The 18,470-nt window shown below is 32.0% G+C and overlaps 1 long non-coding RNA gene across 1 annotated transcript; it reads left to right on the top strand.

The window, feature by feature from the left end:
• Positions 1–483: 483 nt before the first annotated feature.
• LOC145303835 (uncharacterized) lies at positions 484–15,536 on the top strand. The gene is made up of 3 exons (XR_013873835.1): positions 484–573; positions 4,530–4,573; positions 15,433–15,536. It is a non-coding gene; the product is annotated as an uncharacterized LOC145303835 (long non-coding RNA).
• The last annotated feature ends 2,934 nt before the right edge of the window (positions 15,537–18,470 follow it).

Raw genomic sequence — 18,470 nt, 5'->3', positions numbered from 1 at the left:
CTCTGACAAAATATTCAATGAAACAAAAACTGTATGTAATCATAAATATTTCAATTTGTATAATTTACTAATAAATTTTTTTTTATGTGAAACATTAAAATTTTTTGTAAAACAAATCTAAACTATTTTGATAAAATCATCTGATAAGTTTGTGTTCATAATATAGTTCTAAAGATATACAAAATTAGCGTAATAAAGCGTTTTTACTGTAAGATAATAGTTATTTATCGCAAAGTATTATAATTATCTTTCCTTGGATATTAAAATGAAAAAAAAGAGTTAAATCAGATTTTTTAGCTATGAGGAGGTTAACAAACCTGATTTTAATTTTATATTTATTTTTAATTCTTGAAAAATGTCTTACATACAATATGCTATACATGATATTTTAGTATGGCTGAGAACCGGTTTTATTTCTGCGGATATAAATCTGTGCGAAGAAGCCACACTGGAAAATAATTTACTAATTTGATATTTATTTTCAGAAAAAAATGGTATAAATATGGAATAATGTAAAAATACAGAAAGAAAAAAATTGTTTAAAATCAAATAAAAAATGACAAATAAAGAGAGGTAAGTAGATAAGATAGATAGAAATAGATAAAAAAAAAATAGATAGAAGTTCAGGAGGGATAGTTCATTTGACTGATACCATGGCACCCAAAGTTTTATATCCATGTTATCTTATTCTTTGGTATTTTGATTGAATTTTGAGCTCTATCCAAACTATTAATCTGTAGAAGGATAATTTTGTTTATCATCACTGGGAATGTAAATCAATTTATCGTCCATTGTCTTACCCCTTAAGATCCCTTGATAAAAGTAGATAAAATAGATAGAAGTAGATAAAATAGAAGTTATTTTTTATATTCTTTAGTTACAGAATGTAAATATGTATGTATGTCTGCTTAATCTTAAAAAAAACGTGAAAGATTTCATTGCAGTTTACCATTGCATTGGTAAGGAGAAGGCTTTGAGGGGGATTTTCTTTTATAGGATTATTACTAATTGTCTAAGAATACAACATTCAAAAAAATTGAATTCCCGATACAAGTATACCCAATTGTAACAGGCATACTTAAGCAAAGTTATTTATCACATCGTATTAAAAGGACTCTCCACAGAAAAATCAACTTTGGATTTTTGAAAATCTAACCTGAAACTATTATTCTCTGTTCAATTTTAGGCATTTTTTGTTTTTGTGGCATCGCGATCGAAGCCCTTTGAAAATTTTGTCCGCCGCCTATTTGTACTGCCGCTATAACAATATATACTACACTTTCCTCCACTCAATATATGTTCGCCGCTAAAGAACATTTGCTCCATTGCAACCGGCCGCTCTACGATTTATCCTCTTCCTTGACTGGACAATCCTGCCGCCTCCATTTTGTGTTCGCCTCTGCCAAATATAACCATCTTTTGCCGCACTTGCCGCATTCATCGCCCTTCTCCGCCGCTACTCCGCTATACATTGCGTACGTAGCTATACACAACACCCCCAGCCTCCATTTAATTTCTGAACAAGGGAGAGGGGAGCATGTATTAAAAAGCGACGTACAGCGGATTAGCGGCGGAGAAGGGCGATGAATGCGGCAACGGCGGCAAAAATAGAAGCTAAGAATCACTAAAGCAGCACAAATTAAATGGCGAGAGGATTCACTTAAAGGAGGTAAAAAATTTCAAAGGGCTTCGATCGCGATGCCACAAAAACAAAAAATGCCTAAAATTGAACAGAGAATAATAATTTCAGGTTAGATTTTCAAAAATCCAAAGTTGATTTTTCTGTGGAGAGTCCTTTTAAAGACAGCTTTCCACGGATACTATGCTATTTATGATTTTTCAGTATAACTAAGAACAGGTTCAAATCCAGCGAATATTAATCGGTTTCTAAGCCACACTACAGTAAGATTTATAGATGACGTTTGTAAATAGGAGAAAATTAGCCTCTAATTGAGATTTTTATTGTTTGTCCAGACGTTCAAAAGACAGTCCTAAACATATTTTTATGCTTTTTGGTCTGTCTGTCAAACCTTGAAAAGTTGGCATATCTTATCTGATTTCCATAGGATTGAGATTTTGAATGTTTGTCCAATTCTGTGAAAAATAAGTCTTCCTCTCCCACTATTTTCTTAAAATTTGGAAGGGCCGAAAAGTGTCATGTGTGACGTCATAAAAATTCGTCTAAATCCTTTTCATTTTTAGGGGTTTCCTTTCCCACTTTTACTCTCATCCCTCCTTTTTAGATTTATTTTTATGTCGTCACACATGATACTTTCCAGCGCCTCAAATTTTGCATATCTTAATTAACTTTAATTTCAATTATATTTTCAGCTGAAAGGTTTTAATTAGATTTTTTAGTCATTTCATGCAATAAAAGGATGTTTAACTGACAAAGTGGTAGGATGTCTGTCTATTTGTGATTTTGCATTGAGGGAAGGGACATTGGACTGTAAATTCTATTTGTTATTAATGTTTAAATAAATGTCTTAAATATATCTAAGAATAAAGATATATAACCAGACAACTACCTAGCTCCCCCTGGGACCTTTTTCTTCTGCTATCAAATTGATTTCTGCCCTTTTGGAGCGACTTGTTTGGGTTAATATTCCCGACGACACTATTGGTTGATTTTCAACAACCCAAAGTCAGCACAGGGCCCTTGAGTTCGGGGCATACAGTTATTAAACCCTTTTCCCCTCTATTAAATTACTCTAATGTTTTTACTCATATTTTCCTATTTTCAGTTGGCTTAAAAACCTAATTTAGTACAAACTAGTAGTGTTCAAACTTTTCCGCCAATTATTTTAATCTACATAGGAGAAAAATTGCCAATAATTATTGAAGGTGTACACAGGGAGAACGGGGATCTTGTACTGGTCCCCAAAGTTCTATAAACACATTTTCTTGCCATTACAAATTCCTAAAAATATTTAAATTATATTCTCGTATTCATTCGAATCCGGTGGATAGGAACCGGTTCTCATCCATTCAAAAAAACTATGTCTAGCATCGTATTATATCCAGCTTTCTACGAATATAGAAATGTACAATCATAAGATTAAAACTAGTTTTTTAACTAAAAAAACTAGTTTTAATCTCATAATTGTACATTCTATATCCGCGGAAAGCCGTTATAATACGATGCGAGAAATAACTATTCTCGTATTCATTCGAAACCGGTGGAATAGAGCCGGTTCTCATCCATACGAAAAAACTATGTATAGCATCGTATTATATCCAGTTTTCTACGATTATAGAAATGTACAATCATAAGATCAAAACCATTTTGATTAGCCCGTGCCTTCGGGATCTCCGGGCCAAAAAAAACTGGTTTTAATCTTATAATTGTATATTCTATATCCGCGGAAAGCTGTTTATAATACGATGCGAGAAATAACTATTAACAGCTAATGTCCCTTTACAAAGTAGACCTATTAACTTCAGATATTAAACATAAACTCAACAACATTTATTTTTAATGCTCGTTTATAATACCACGGCTATAATTCATTTCTTTGGTCTACCCTTTTGGTATTCTATTAGTAGAGAAGCTGCTCTATAGTGAACTTTGTCTGTCAGGCCGTATCGCCTTACGGGAACTGTCTTTTTCTCGGCTTGTATTTAAGATAGACATCTCTCCTCTCTCTCTCTGTCTCTCTCTGTCTCTCTCTCTGTCTCTCTCTCTCTCTGTCTCTCTCTCTCTGTCTCTCTCTCAGTCTCTCTCTCTCTCCCTCTCAGTCTCTCTCTCTCTCTCTCTCTCACTCTCTCTGTCTCTCTCTCTTTAACTTCCTCTCTCTCTCTTTAACTTCCTCTCTCTCTCTCTTACTCCCTCTGTCTCTCTCTCTCACACTCCCTCTGTCTCTGTCTCTCTGTCTCTGTCTCTGTCTGTCTCTCTGTCTGTCTGTCTGTCTCTCTCTCTCTCTCTGTCTCTCTCTCTCTCTCTCTCTCTCTATGTCTCTCTCTCTCACTCCCTCTGTCTCTCTCTGTCTCTCTCTGTCTCTCTCTGTCACTCTGTCTCTCTCTCTCTCTCTCTCTGTCTCTCTCTCTCTCTCTCTCTCTCTGTCTCTCTCTCTCTCTCTCTCTCTGTCTCTCTCTGTCTCTCTCTCTCTGTGTCTCTCTCTCTCTCTCTCTCTCTCTCTCTCTCCTTAACTCTCTCTCTCTATCATTCTATCATTTATGACAACTTCACAATTAAAACCTGCAATATAACTCACTTTGTCTGTTTGTCCATTCATGAGTTTTTGAGGCTAAGCTTCTCAATAATGGATGTTATCATCCATGTATTGTATATATTAGTAGTGTAGCCACTCGTTGATTATAATTTATATTAATGATTCCTTAACCATGCTTTTTCTGTTAAATCTATAAGTTAATCTATAATTTACTTTGTCCGTCCGTCCTTCCGTCAGCCAGCACTATATGGGTCCCGCTATTTAAGAACAAGGATAACAACATCTATAAATGACAAAGCAAAAAAATCATGAATGGAAAAGGAACCTTCACAAAAAGATTCATTTTTTTTGTTTCAGGAGATCCTTTATACGTGCCAAAAGTTTGGATCAGCCTAATAAAGGTAAAATCTGTTATATATTTTAAAAAGGTTTAATGTATCATAAATAGATGACTGAGCACCATAAGTTTGCAAAAGTAAGTTTGCCAATGTTCGTATGTAGGTCTTATTTGTTTAGGTTAGCTGTTCTTCAAATCTCAGGGAGGGAGGAGACATTGGATTGTAAATTACTTCGGTACCCAAAGTTTTATAATCTCAGTAACTTTTTTGTTGACTAAAAAACTGAATTTGATTGGTTGTTAAAAAGCCAGTAGTGGGCTAACTTTTCAACTACTAATATTAATCTACAGAAGTGTAATTCGATTTATCATCATTGGGTATGTATATTAATCTATCGTCCATTGTCTTATCCCTTAAGATCCCTGAAAAATAAGCAACGTAAAAATTATATCAATCAACACAATTTTACTTGTGTCGTGTGAGCGTACTTTACAAATACTTTTAAGAGAAACATTTCAGGGATCTAAAGGGTTAAGACAATGGCCGATAAATTGATGAACATCACTAATGATGATAAACAGAATCACCCCTTCTGTAGGTTACAATTAGTAGTTGAAACGTTTGAACACTTAACTTATTGAACCAACTAATTAAAATTCACCAAGTCCCCAAAGTTGTTAAGCTTACCAATAAGAAAACGTTATTATAAAACTTTGGGAACTAGTGTAATAAACAGCCCAATGTCCCCTCCATCCCTAGGTTTACTTACTAGAATGTACAAAGAATCGCAAATTTGAAACATAAATCCCATCATAAACAGAGTAGTAAGATTTTTTTAGTTTGTCCTGGGTAACCACTGAAGCGATTTAGAGAAAGCTTCACATATGGTAAGAGATAGTTTTAGGCTGTTTTATTTTTAAATGCAAGTCTTTAAATGGTGATATAATTTTCACCCCTCCTGGCTCAATCCTCTTCCGAATATACATCCCCTTGATACAAGGGTTGCAGCCGCTATTGAATAATAATTCTCCATATGATCATACTATGCATTGTATAAAATCCTACCATAAATTTGCCTATCATCCCAGAGAGAAAGGGGACAATCGGTTGTTTATTACACGAGTTCCTAAAGTTTTATGTTAACATTTTCTTATTACGTTGGTATAAAAACTTTGAGGACTTTAGTAAATTTTGATTGGTTGCTTAATTAAGTTGATTATTAAACGTATCAACCACTAATTTTAATCTACAGAAGGGGTAACTTTGGGTATGTACATCAATTTATCTGCCATTGCCTTATCCCTTTAGATCCCTGCAATCATCCTGTGATGTCAGAGTTATGTAAAGTTATTTGAATATTTAGCAAAGTATTCAGAGAACTTTTAATTTATCCTTCCTTATGTATCTATCTCTCTATATATCAATTTAAAGAACTTTTAATGTATCCTTATGTATTTATCTTTCTATCTAATTTATCTTTGGTGCTTTTATTAAAAAAGCCTGTCGAGCAAGTAAACCTCCCCATTTATTTTTTAACAAATTAAAAATAATGGATAGTTTTTTTTCTTAACCCCTGAGAGGTGCCCTAACCCTGTTGGGCTTCCCAGTACCCAACCTAACCTGACCTTAAGTATTAAACAAAAAAGAATTGCAAAACTACCCTATTTACTTTCAAAATAAGGAGAGGGGGGAATTTTGAGAGAAAAAGTCATTATGTTAATTACATTAGTCCCAAAAGTTTTGTAATAACGTTTTCTTATTAGTTGGCTTAACAAATTCAAGAATTTTTAATGAATTTTGATTGGTTGGTTCATTTTGTTGAATGTTCAAACGTTTCAACCACAAATTGTAATCTACAGAAGGAGTAAATTTGTGTGTCATTATTGGGGATATAGATAAATTTATCGTCCATTGTCTTATCCCTTTAGATTATTGATATTTCTGTGTAACTATACTCTGTAGTAAAAAAGAAGGATAATATCACCTATTAAACTATTTGTGGGTCAGTCTAAATACTCAAATTGTGCGATAGTAAATTTTAATTTGTGTCGTTTTAAGGGTCATTTCCCCAGGGAGGGAGAGAACATTGGACTTTAAATTACAATTTCTTAAAACTTTGGGTACTATTATTGAATTTTCTTTGGTTATTTTTTTTTATTATCACTGGGGATGTAAATAAAATTATCGTCAATTGTCTTATCTCTTAAAATCCCTGCTTTTTTACGGGTCATTTTAGATAAATACAAAGTCAATTTACTTTTTCATTTGAATGTATTTATATTGTATACTGTAATTCTACATTTAAGGTCGGTCCGTACGTCCGTGAAATATAGATATATTTTTATATCAATTTAATCATGTTAGAATTGTCTTAAATAGTCGCACTGTTATGTTAATATAAACATCTTTTGCTTTTTGTATTTTTGTTGTCATTCTTGGGCTTTGATTTGATAGAAATTGAAGTATATTTTAGTAAAGTATGTTTGGATAAACTTATTCCTTTAAATATAAATACAGGAATGCAAATTGTGACATATTATCAGCAATTAACAGGGATTTAAATGGATAAGACAATGGACGATAAATTTATGTACTTACCCAATGATGATAGAAAAATTGCCCCTATCTGTAGATCAAAATTATTGGTGGGAATGATTAGATAGGAACACAGTAATAGTGTCTGACTGATTATGACGTAACAAAAAAAATTAGCCAATGAGAGGCCACTATAAATTTTACCATTGGTCAATAACGGCCTCTCATTGGCTATTTTTTTTTGTTACGTCATAATCAGTCAGACACTATTACTGTGTTCGTTAATTACAATCCTATGTCCTCTCCCTCCCTCGCAATTACAGATAGTCAAGTATGACGTCATACATCTAAAAAAGGAAAGCACACTAATAAAGCAGGGATCTAAAGGGATGATAAAATAGCCGATAAATTGATGCACATACCCAATGTTAATATATTAAAATACCCTTATGTAGGTTAGAATTATTTGTTGAAACGTTTGGACACTAATAAATCGACCAATCAGATTCATTAACAGTCTCCAAGGTTGTTAAGCCAACGTCATGGAAAGAAAACAAAGTCATTCCTAATTAGGACAGAAGTCACTGGAAATTGGTCTAAGGAATGCTACTTATGTCCTTCATCTAACAAAATCTAACTTAAGGGAGGTAACTTATGTCCTTTGTCTGACAAATTCTTACATTAGGAAGGCTGCTTATGTCCTTCATGTTGCAAAACTTAGCTTTTCTGTCCTTCACATAGCAAAACCTTACTAAACATAGCTTTTCTGTCCTTTACATAGCTAATTCTTGCAAAACATAGCAAATTCTTACAAAACATAGCAAATTCTTGCAAAACATAGCAAATTCTGGCAAAACATAGCAAATTCTTGCAAAACATAGCAAATTCTTGCAAAACATAGCAAATTCTTGGAAAACTTAGCTTTTCTGTCCTTCACATAGCTAATTCTTGCAAAACATAGCAAATTCTTGGAAAACTTAGCTTTTCTGTCCTTTACATAGCTAATTCTTGCAAAACATAGCAAATTCTTACAAAACATAGCAAATTCTTGCAAAACATAGCAAATTCTGGCAAAACATTGCAAATTCTTGGAAAACTTAGCTTTTCTGTCCTTCACATAGCTAATTCTTGCAAAACATAGCAAAATCTTACAAAACATAGCAAATTCTTGCAAAACATAGCAAATTCTGGCAAAACATAGCAAATTCTTGCAAAACATAGCAAATTCTGGCAAAACATAGCAAATTCTTGCAAAACATTGCAAATTCTTGCAAAACATAGCAAATTCTTGCTAAACATAGCAAATTCTTGGAACACTTAGCTTTTCTGTCCTTCACATAGCTAATTCTTGCAAAACATAGCAAATTCTTGGGAAACTTAGCTTTTCTGTCCTTCACATAGCTAATTCTTGCAAAACATAGCAAATTCTTACAAAACATAGCAAATTCTTGCAAAACATTTTAAATTCTTGGAAAACTTAGCTTTTCTGTCCTTCACATAACATAGCAAAATCTTAAAAAACATAGCAAATTCTTGCAAAACATAGCAAATTCTTGCAAAACATAGCAAATTCTGGCAAAACATAGCAAATTCTTGCAAAACATAGCAAATTCTTGGAAAACTTAGCATTTCTGTCCTTCACATAGCAAATTCTTGCAAAACATAGCAAATTCTTGGAAAACTTAGCATTTCTGTCCTTCACATAGCAAATTCTTGCAAAACATAGCAAATTCTGGCTAAACATAGCAAATTCTTGCAAAACATAGCAAATTCTTGGAAAACTTAGCATTTCTGTCCTTCACATAGCAAATTCTTCCAAAACATAGCATTTCTGTCCTTTCAATTTATGAGATCTTAAGCTACAGACAGAAAAACTTTGCTTTTTTGTTTTCAATAAACCAGGATATCATAACACTAATGGAGTAACAATGTTGTTTGCAAAGTACAGTTGAAGCTTTCTGTCTGTCTGTCTGCCCTTGTACTATGTGTATTAGTGTCTGTGTATGTTCACACAGCTTTAGTAGCCAAAACATAAAATATTAGACCAAAAAGTATTTAATATGAATCTAATATTTCTACATACTTTTTTTTGATTATTATATCAAACTATTTTTTTCTTCATAAAATATACCTATACAATTATAAATGCTTATATAAAAGAAACAGGAGAAATTGCCCAAGAAAAAAAAATTAACTAACCCTCCCCAAAGATAAAAATTAGGTTTCTTTTTAAATAAAATAAAACCATAGAGTTGGACATTTGTATTTGATGAAAAGTACACACCTCTCTACATAGAGCATAGGCATATTAGTGTCATAGCTGTTAGTCTTATCTAATGCAATTCTCCATTTATCTGGTACAAACTCTAAAGATGGTTGACAACTTCATTTTCAGCGGTTCAAATAAATCAGCTGATAAATTATGTAATGATTGCAAGGGCTTACTTTGAATTTTTAGGAAAGCGGATAGAAAGTTAGATTTTTTTCTCCCCATAAATATTTAGAATTGAATAAATTAGATTTTTTTTTTATTTTTGTAATACAAAATAAAACTAATTTACCATTCCATGAAAAATCATCCCTGAAAAAAATACTTGGTTTAATTATTAGAGTAAACTGTTGTTTAATCTTTTATCTTTATACTAGCGGCTACGCCCCTAGAGGCCTCTAGTGGCACTTTGAATGTTTTTTTTTATTTAAAATATCTAATAACAGAAATAGTTGGTTTATGTTTCGTTCAAGTCTCTTTTTCAGGAGGGGTAATTTTTTTCTAGGGGCGATTTTTCCTGAGAGGGTTGTGGTACCCTCCCCCAAAATAGTTATAAACCTTCCCGGGACTTATGAGAAGCTACTCTGTTAAGGAGAACCTGATCGGTTCAGCGGTAAGCGAGATCCTTTGGTGCAAACACACAAACATACAAACACACACAGAGAAACACACAGACAAACACATAGACATCCTGTTACTTTAGTATAAGGATAAACCCAGGGAGGGAAAGTACATTAGACTTTAAATAAGTAAAGTATTGAAATGGGTATTTTAAATTAATTATACTGGGAATGTACACAAATTTACCGGCCATTATCCCTAGAGATCCCTGAGACTTCTGTTCAAAACGAAGTTTTTCTATAATTAGGTTGGATCTTTCTATATGTAACAGTTACCTCTTTTCGTAAATTTAGACATGATATAATTGTCTTATCAATTTCAAACTTTGCATGATGATTCCTATAACAGACCCTACTGATTTTAGAGCTACGCTTTTATGGATGTTGTCATCCTTGTTTAATTTTGTTTATACTTATACATGTTTGTATATAAACAAGGATGACAACATCCATAAAAACGAAGCTCTGAAACGATATGACAGACGAACATTAACTTTTGTTGAGTGTCAGAACCGAATATACAAAATATGAAAATATAAGGTTTGACAAAATTATACGTGAATTTGTTGCAAAACTTTTTAAATACAGAATTCTGTTTAAGGACATACTGACATTTTTAATACTTGATTATAGAGATGCTTCGCTCATAATATTGTACCTTATAGTAATAGGAATCAGTAATCAAAAAATCAGATCAATCGGATGATTTTATCACATAAAAAATTGTTATTAAAAAAGTAAAAAAATCAACATGTTTAAAATGGACGTACGGACATTCTGGTAATGATTATAGAGTTGCTACGCTTTCTAAATCGTACCCAACTACTACAGGAATCATCATGCAAAGTTTGAAATCGATAGGACAATTCTAACATGCCTAAATTAACGAATAAAAGCTATCTATCTCGGACGGACGGACGGACGGACGTACGGACGGACGGACGGACGGACGTACGGACGGACGGACGTACGGACCGACCCTAATTATAGAAAAGCTTCGCTTTTAATAATTTAAATTTAGATTATTCCAGATAGGGAGTAGACATTGGTCTGTTTATTACACGTTAGTCCCCAAAGTTTTATAATAACGTTTTCTTATTCGTAAATTAACCAACTTTTGGAACGTTGATTTTTGAATTGGTTGGTTAGTTCAGTTACGTGTTTAAATGTTCAACCACTAATTTTGATCTCAGAAAGGATAATTTTGTGCATCATCATTGGGGATGTATATCAATTTTCGGCCATTTTCTTTCCCTTTAGATCCCTAATTAGATCATAAGATTATTCGGGAATAGTCCCTTTTGTGGCAACGCTTTAAGGGGCGATTCGTCGTATTTTTAAAATGGCGTTTTAGAGGTTATTTAGGTTAGGTTAAGTTATATTGGGTTAGGTGATTGCCCCACAGGATATTTTATCTCCAATAATTTTATGATTCATCGTTCAGGAATATACGACGCATCGTATTATACTTGGCTTTCCGCGGCCATAAAAATGTACATTTATAAGATTAAAACTAGATTTTTAAATTAGGTTGTAATATTATGCTTTATATAATTTTTCAGTATTGCTGAGAACCGGTTCTAATCCACTGCATATTGCTAGCAGACAATATTTAAATAATATTAATTTATAATCGACGCAATTTATGTAATAGTACATTATTTATTAGCAAGAGGAAAGGGGGGAACGTTTAATTAAAACAGTGGAAAAAAAAACATTGTAAAATAAAAAAAAATCAAATCAAAATTCTATATTTTCAATAATAGAAAAATGAGGAACAGTCCCTTTTGTGGCAACACCCCTTAAGGGGCGATTCGTCTTATATATTTTAAATGGCTTTTGATGGGTTATTTTAGTTTAGGTTGGGTTATATTGGTTAGTGATTGCCTCACAGGGTGAAAAAAATAAAGAATCGCCCCTTAAGGAGCGTTGTCAGGAAAGGGACTATACCCGAAAAATTATTTAAAATTAAACTACTCCTTAAGATCTACCAATTGGAACTGTCACATGAAATATAATTAATCTTCTTAAATATATTACATAAATTTATTAATTCAATGCTAGGACAATGGATTTAAATTTATCTTCCTCAGTGTTCCAGTTACATGAAATTGTGGAATAAAGATTTAATTTTATTGGTTATTTTAAATAAACACTGAATAAGATAATATAAAAATGTACTCTTTAAACCTTATTTACTATTGTTCGGTTAGTTCTCATCTCCTGTTAGATAGAAGTTTAAACAGTACATTACTTTCTGCCTTCTATACTGTTATGAAATTCCTAGGTGGCCAAAAAAATATATTTTAAAAAATACAAAGAAATATGTAATGAGCCAAGTAAAAAAATCAAGAGACTACATTTTTGTAGAGAATCTACATTTCTAAATTTAAATTGATAATTTTGGCTCTCAATATTTCCACCTGGCCACTAAAGCTGTGAGAACATACACAGACACTAATACACATAGTACAAGGGCAGACAGAAAGCTTCAACTGTACTTTGCAAACAACATTGTTACTCCATTAGTGTTATGATATCCTGGTTTATTGAAAACAAAAAAGCAAAGTTTTTCTGTCTGTAGCTTAAGATCTCATAAATTGAAAGGACAGAAATGCTATGTTTTGCAAGAATTTGCTATGTGAAGGACAGAAATGCTATGTTTTGCAAGAATTTGCTATGTGAAGGACAGAAATGCTAAGTTTTGCAAGAATTTGCTATGTTTTGCAAGAATTTGCTATGTTTTGTAAGATTTTGCTATGTGAAGGACAGAAAAGCTAAGTTTTCCAAGAATTTGCTATGTTTTGCAAGAATTAGCTATGTGAAGGACAGAAAAGCTAAGTTTTCCAAGAATTTGCTATGTTTAGCAAGAATTTGGTATGTTTTGCAAGAATTTGCTATGTGAAGGACAGAAATGCTATGTTTTGCAAGAATTTGCCATGTTTTGCAAGAATTTGGTATGTTTTGCAAGAATTTGCTATGTAAAGGACAGAAATGCTATGTTTTGCAAGAATTTGCTATGTTTTGCAAGAATTTGGTATGTTTTGCAAGAATTTGCTATGTGAAGGACAGAAATGCTATGTTTTGCAAGAATTTGCTATGTATTGCAAGAATTTGCTATGTTTTGCAAGAATTAGCTATGTGAAGGACAGAAAAGCTAAGTTTTCCAAGAATTTGCTATGTTTTGCAAGTATTAGCTATGTGAAGGACAGAAAAGCTAAGTTTTCCAAGAATTTGCTATGTTTTGCAAGAATTTGGTATGTTTTGCAAGAATTTGCTATGTGAAGGGCAGAAATGCTATGTTTTGCTAGAATTTGGTATGTTTTGCAAGAATTTGCTATGTAAAGGACAGAAATGCTATGTTTTGCAAGAATTTGCTATGTTTTGCAAGAATTTGCTATGTTTTGCAAGAATTTGCTATGTGAAGGACAGAAATGCTATGTTTTGCAAGAATTTGCTATGTTTTGCAAGAATTTGCTAAGTTTTGCAAGAATTTGCTATGTTTTGCAAGAATTTGCTATGTGAAGGACAGAAATGCTATGTTTTGCAAGAATTTGCTAAGTTTTGCAAGAATTTGCTATGTTTTGCAAGAATTTGCTATGTGAAGGACAGATAAACTATTTTATGCAAGATTTTGCTATGTGAAGGACCAAAAAGCTAGGTTTTGTGTGGTGAAGGGAGGCTACTTATGTCCTTCATCTTGCAAAATCTTTGTTAAGGGAGACAAGTTATGCCCTTCATCTAACAAATTCTCACATAAGGGAAGCTACTTATGTCCTTCCTAGGAAGGTGACTTCTGTCCTAATTAAGGAATGACTTTGTTTTCTTTCCATGATCCAAACGTTATTATAAAAATTTGGGGACCAGCGTAATAAACAGCCCATTGTCGCCTCTATTTATTTATGTCGTCTATAAGAACTGTTAACAGATATTATAGAGAAGCTTCTCTTTTTTATATATCTCAATGATTGGAAGTTTCCCTATAAATACCTTGTCGATCACAGAACCCAACTAACTTTGAAATCAATTGGAAGTAGGTAGGAATCATCATGATAAGTTTAAAACAAATAGGACACTTCTAATATGCCTATATTCTGTAGTATTATAAAGCTATTACATCAGTATAATATTTGCGGTTTACCTAACACTGAATCTGGACCACATACAAACTTTTTATTATAAGAAAATATTAGTTTTAAGCCTATTTTAGGTGATGCATATGTAAAAATAGACCCGAAGTTAACCCCCCCACCCCCCAATCCCCAACACGGTAAATTTTTTAAGGAAAAGTGTTTTTAAAGGAATAAAAATAAAATGAACTGCTCAATACTAAGTAGTATACACTTTCAATTTACAAACTCAAAAGTTAAGTAAATTTGCGAACACAGGCCATTTTTAATTGTCTTATTGACTGACAAAGTTTAAGGTAAAAGCCAGGGATTTTAAGGGATAAGACAATGGACAATACGTTGAATTAAAACCCCAATTGTAAATAACAAAATTACCCTTTCTGTAGATTGAGTATCTTTGTAGAAAAGTTTGCCCACTGTTAGTTTGGGCCAACAAATCAAGATTTAATAAAAAGTCCCCAAAGTTAAGTCAACTAATGAGGGAAGATGTCTTTGAAACTTTGGTCACCAATGTAATTTACAATATCCAATGTCCCCTCCCTCCCTGTATGAAAGTATAAATTACAAAATGTCATTGTAAAGTTGTAAGGTACAAAGATCTATCTACCTATCTATCTATCTACCTATTTATCTATTTAGCTATCTATCTATCTATCTGTCTATCTATCTATCTATCTATCTATCTATCTATCTATCTATCTATCTATCTATCTATCTTTCTATCTATCTATCTATCTATCTATCTATCTATCTATCTATCTATCTATCTATCTATCTATCTATCTATCTATCTATCTATCTATCTATCTATCTATCTATCTATCTATCTATCTATCTATCTATCTATCTATCTATCTATCTATCTATCTATCTATCTATCTATCTATCTATCTATCTATCTATCTATCTATCTATCTATCTATCTATCTATCTATCTATCTATCTATCTATCTATCTATCTATCTATCTATCTATCTATCTATCTATCTATCTATCTATCTATCTATCTATCTATCTATCTATCTATCTATCTATCTATCTATCTATCTATCTATCTATCTATCTATCTATCTATCTATCTATCTATCTATCTATCTATCTATCTATCTATCTATCTATCTATCTATCTATCTATCTATCTATCTATCTATCTATCTATCTATCTATCTATCTATCTATCTATCTATCTATCTATCTATCTATCTATCTATCTATCTATCTATCTATCTATCTATCTATCTATCTATCTATCTATCTATCTATCTATCTATCTATCTATCTATCTATCTATCTATCTATCTATCTATCTATCTATCTATCTATCTATCTATCTATCTATCTATCTATCTATCTATCTATCTATCCTAGGCTGTGTGGTGTATGAGCTGGCCCCTGGAATATTTTATGACGATGCCTTCTATCTAAACCCATACAGGAAATTTAGTAATATTAAAAATATAGCAGAAAACCACCGCATTACCTAAAGAATAGAACACAATCGGTAAAGCGGTTGCTGGGATCTTAAAATCCGTACAGACAGACACACGTTCATAAATCGTTCTACATATGTAGTATTATAGATAAATAATATTAAACTTCATTATCATTAAGAGCGTAGCTTGTATAAAACTAAAGTATGTCCGTAATTGTATACGTCGCGTAAAGACTATTTAATTTCTACTCCGGTATGGCTTGGAAACCGATCGGTATCTGATGGATTAGAACCAGTTCTGTGACATACTGAATAATCATGTATAGTATCGTATGATAGAAAATTTTCCGTAGATAGTAAAATAAACATAATCAATTTAATATATGTTTTGTTAGTCCTGGTCTTTGGCGCCTCAGGGCTAATGCATTATATGGATGTACTTTTATTTGAGACGTTATAATTGAGATGATGTAAAAAAAATCAATATCACGTTTGTTAGTGTACCTAAATGTAACAGGAACCCTCATACAAGATTAGCGATTGCTAAAGTTGTACTGAAAAAACTGTTTTAAGCTTTTAAGTTTTTTTTTAAGTGTAGCTTATTAAAAAGATTTACTCTGTCTACTCTAAAATATTTTTAAACTCTGCATGTATTAGAGATAAACATTCTAGAAAATGATTTTTAGAACATAAAATCTTATAACCCCGTTTTGTTATTCGTTGGCCTCAAAACGTTGAGAACTTTCATTTAATTTTGATTGGTTAGTTCTTACTCTTTACTCTTTTAACATCTAAAAGTGGCTATGCCCCCTAGAGGCCTCTAGGGGCACTTGAGAAGGGGGAAAGTTAATTCGATAAACCATTTTTTTAATTTAGATTTTAAAAGAATAAAAAATTTGGAGGAATTTTTTTTCTTGGTAGGTTGATGGTACCCTCCCATAAAATAGTTATATACCTTCCCATGACCTATGAGAAGCTAGCCTGTAAAGGAAAACTAAATCAGTTCAGCAGTTAGCAAGATCCTTCGGTATAAACATACATATAGACATCCTGTTACTTTATAATAAGTCTAGTTAATGAAATCAATGAACATGATCGTCTACTTTATAATACTACTCCGTGTTAGACTAAGGAATGAAATATTACCAACTGCTGCGACTGTTTGACATTTACAACAGAAAACAAAAGTTACAAGAATGACAAAATCTCTTAAAGTAAAGCTTTAAAATCATAGGGCATGGCAAACGGAAATTAACACTTGCATCAGAATTAAATAGGTAGAATGTTCTTAACAGAATTGTAAGTAAATTTGTTGCAAAACTGTTTAAATACAAGATATACTTTAAATATGGATGTTCTTTGATAAGGGTTATGTACACAGTAAAAATCAAAAGTCTATATAATTTAGCACCAGAAAAAAAATCAATTCTTCCTAATATCGTTACAGACTAACGGACATACAAAGTGAATTATAGAGTAGCTTCGCTACTTACAAAACCTTTAGAATTAAAAACAGACTCAAACACTGTTAGACAAAGGTTGCATAAATAAAAACTATTTTAGTAAATTTACTTTGGGATTGTAAATTTGAGAATGAAGTTCATTTTTTTTGTAAAGAAATTTGTGTTGGCTTTTATCTAAAGTTTGACTAGGTCGGGTAATGGTAAGAAAAGGCTTGCATGGTGAGTGCCCCACAGAACCTAGTAAAAGTGTCTGACTCAGATTATGACGTCAAAAAAAATAACCAAATGAGAGGCCACCATAAATTTTATCATTGGTCAATTACAGTGTATACTGGCCTTTCATTGGCTATTTTTTTTTTCACGTCATAATGAGAGTCAGACACTTTTACTAGGTTCTGCCCCATATGATTAGAGGCTGATAAAGATTTTTCTATCGTAAATGGATTTAAAATAAAAAGACCTATTTTTTAGATTTTTTTCCTAAATCAAGATTTTAAATTTTCTTTATTGACAACAATTATGAAGCGCTTTTTAAGTATGGTTAATTTTAATAAAGAAAAACAACAAATCTTTAAATTTTTCCTTTTTTCAAGGGCAAAACTATATGTACTAAATAAAATTAAATGTTGAAAATCTAAAGATTACAAAAAGTATAAAATTTGTAAGAAATATATGAAATGAAATTTGAAATGCATTTAGCTTAAATGGTGCGTATCCTATTGTGTAAATTTTATACATAACTTAAAACATAAAGTGGTAAATTGTTATGTTTGTTTGTCAGTCAGTTAAGATCTCGCAAATCACGGAACAGTGCGGGTTTATGCTAGGGTCACAGTTATACCTAATTATAATAGGACAAGTTGTACGTCTAGACAGACATCCTGTTACTTTTGTATAAGGATAACATAAGATTTTTTTACGTTTGTATTACAATTTATTATTCTTTTTTTCGTGAATTTAAGTTGTAAAAGCATATTGTTCCACTGCATGTAAACATGATTGTAATTTACTTTATTTTTTAAAAGTTGTTCTTGAGAATTTTTAGTTGCAATCAGGGAAGGAGGGGACAATTAATTGTAAATAATACTGTCACCTAAATTATTAAAAAACTTTGGGTACTTTTACTAAATGTTGATTGGTTAGTTTAAAATTTTATTAGCAATAATTTTATATTGTATTCAGGGATGTAGGGGACATTTAGCTGTTTATTACACTATTCCCATCAGTTCTATAATAACGTTTTCTTATTCGTTGGCCTAACAACTTTGGGGACTTTTTTGAATTTTTATTGATTCATTTAGTTGAGTGTCCAAACATTTCAACCAATTATTGTGGTATACATAAGGAGCAGTTGGTTTATCATAATTTTTTTGCACATACTTTTTTTTGTCTATTGTCTTATTCCTTAAGATCCCTGGTTGATGCACTAGACAACAAAAAAACTATTAAAATTCCATGTTCTTTCATCTATACAATATGCAGGCACACAGGGATAAGACAATGGAGGATAA

Source organism: Acartia tonsa, chromosome 13 (assembly GCF_053477335.1).
Source record: "Acartia tonsa isolate MP-2025a chromosome 13, ASM5347733v1, whole genome shotgun sequence".
In the NCBI taxonomy this organism is placed as follows: Eukaryota; Metazoa; Arthropoda; class Copepoda; order Calanoida; family Acartiidae; genus Acartia; species Acartia tonsa.
The sequence above is the reverse complement of the archived record's forward strand: the minus strand, read 5'-3'. Positions and strand labels throughout refer to the sequence as shown.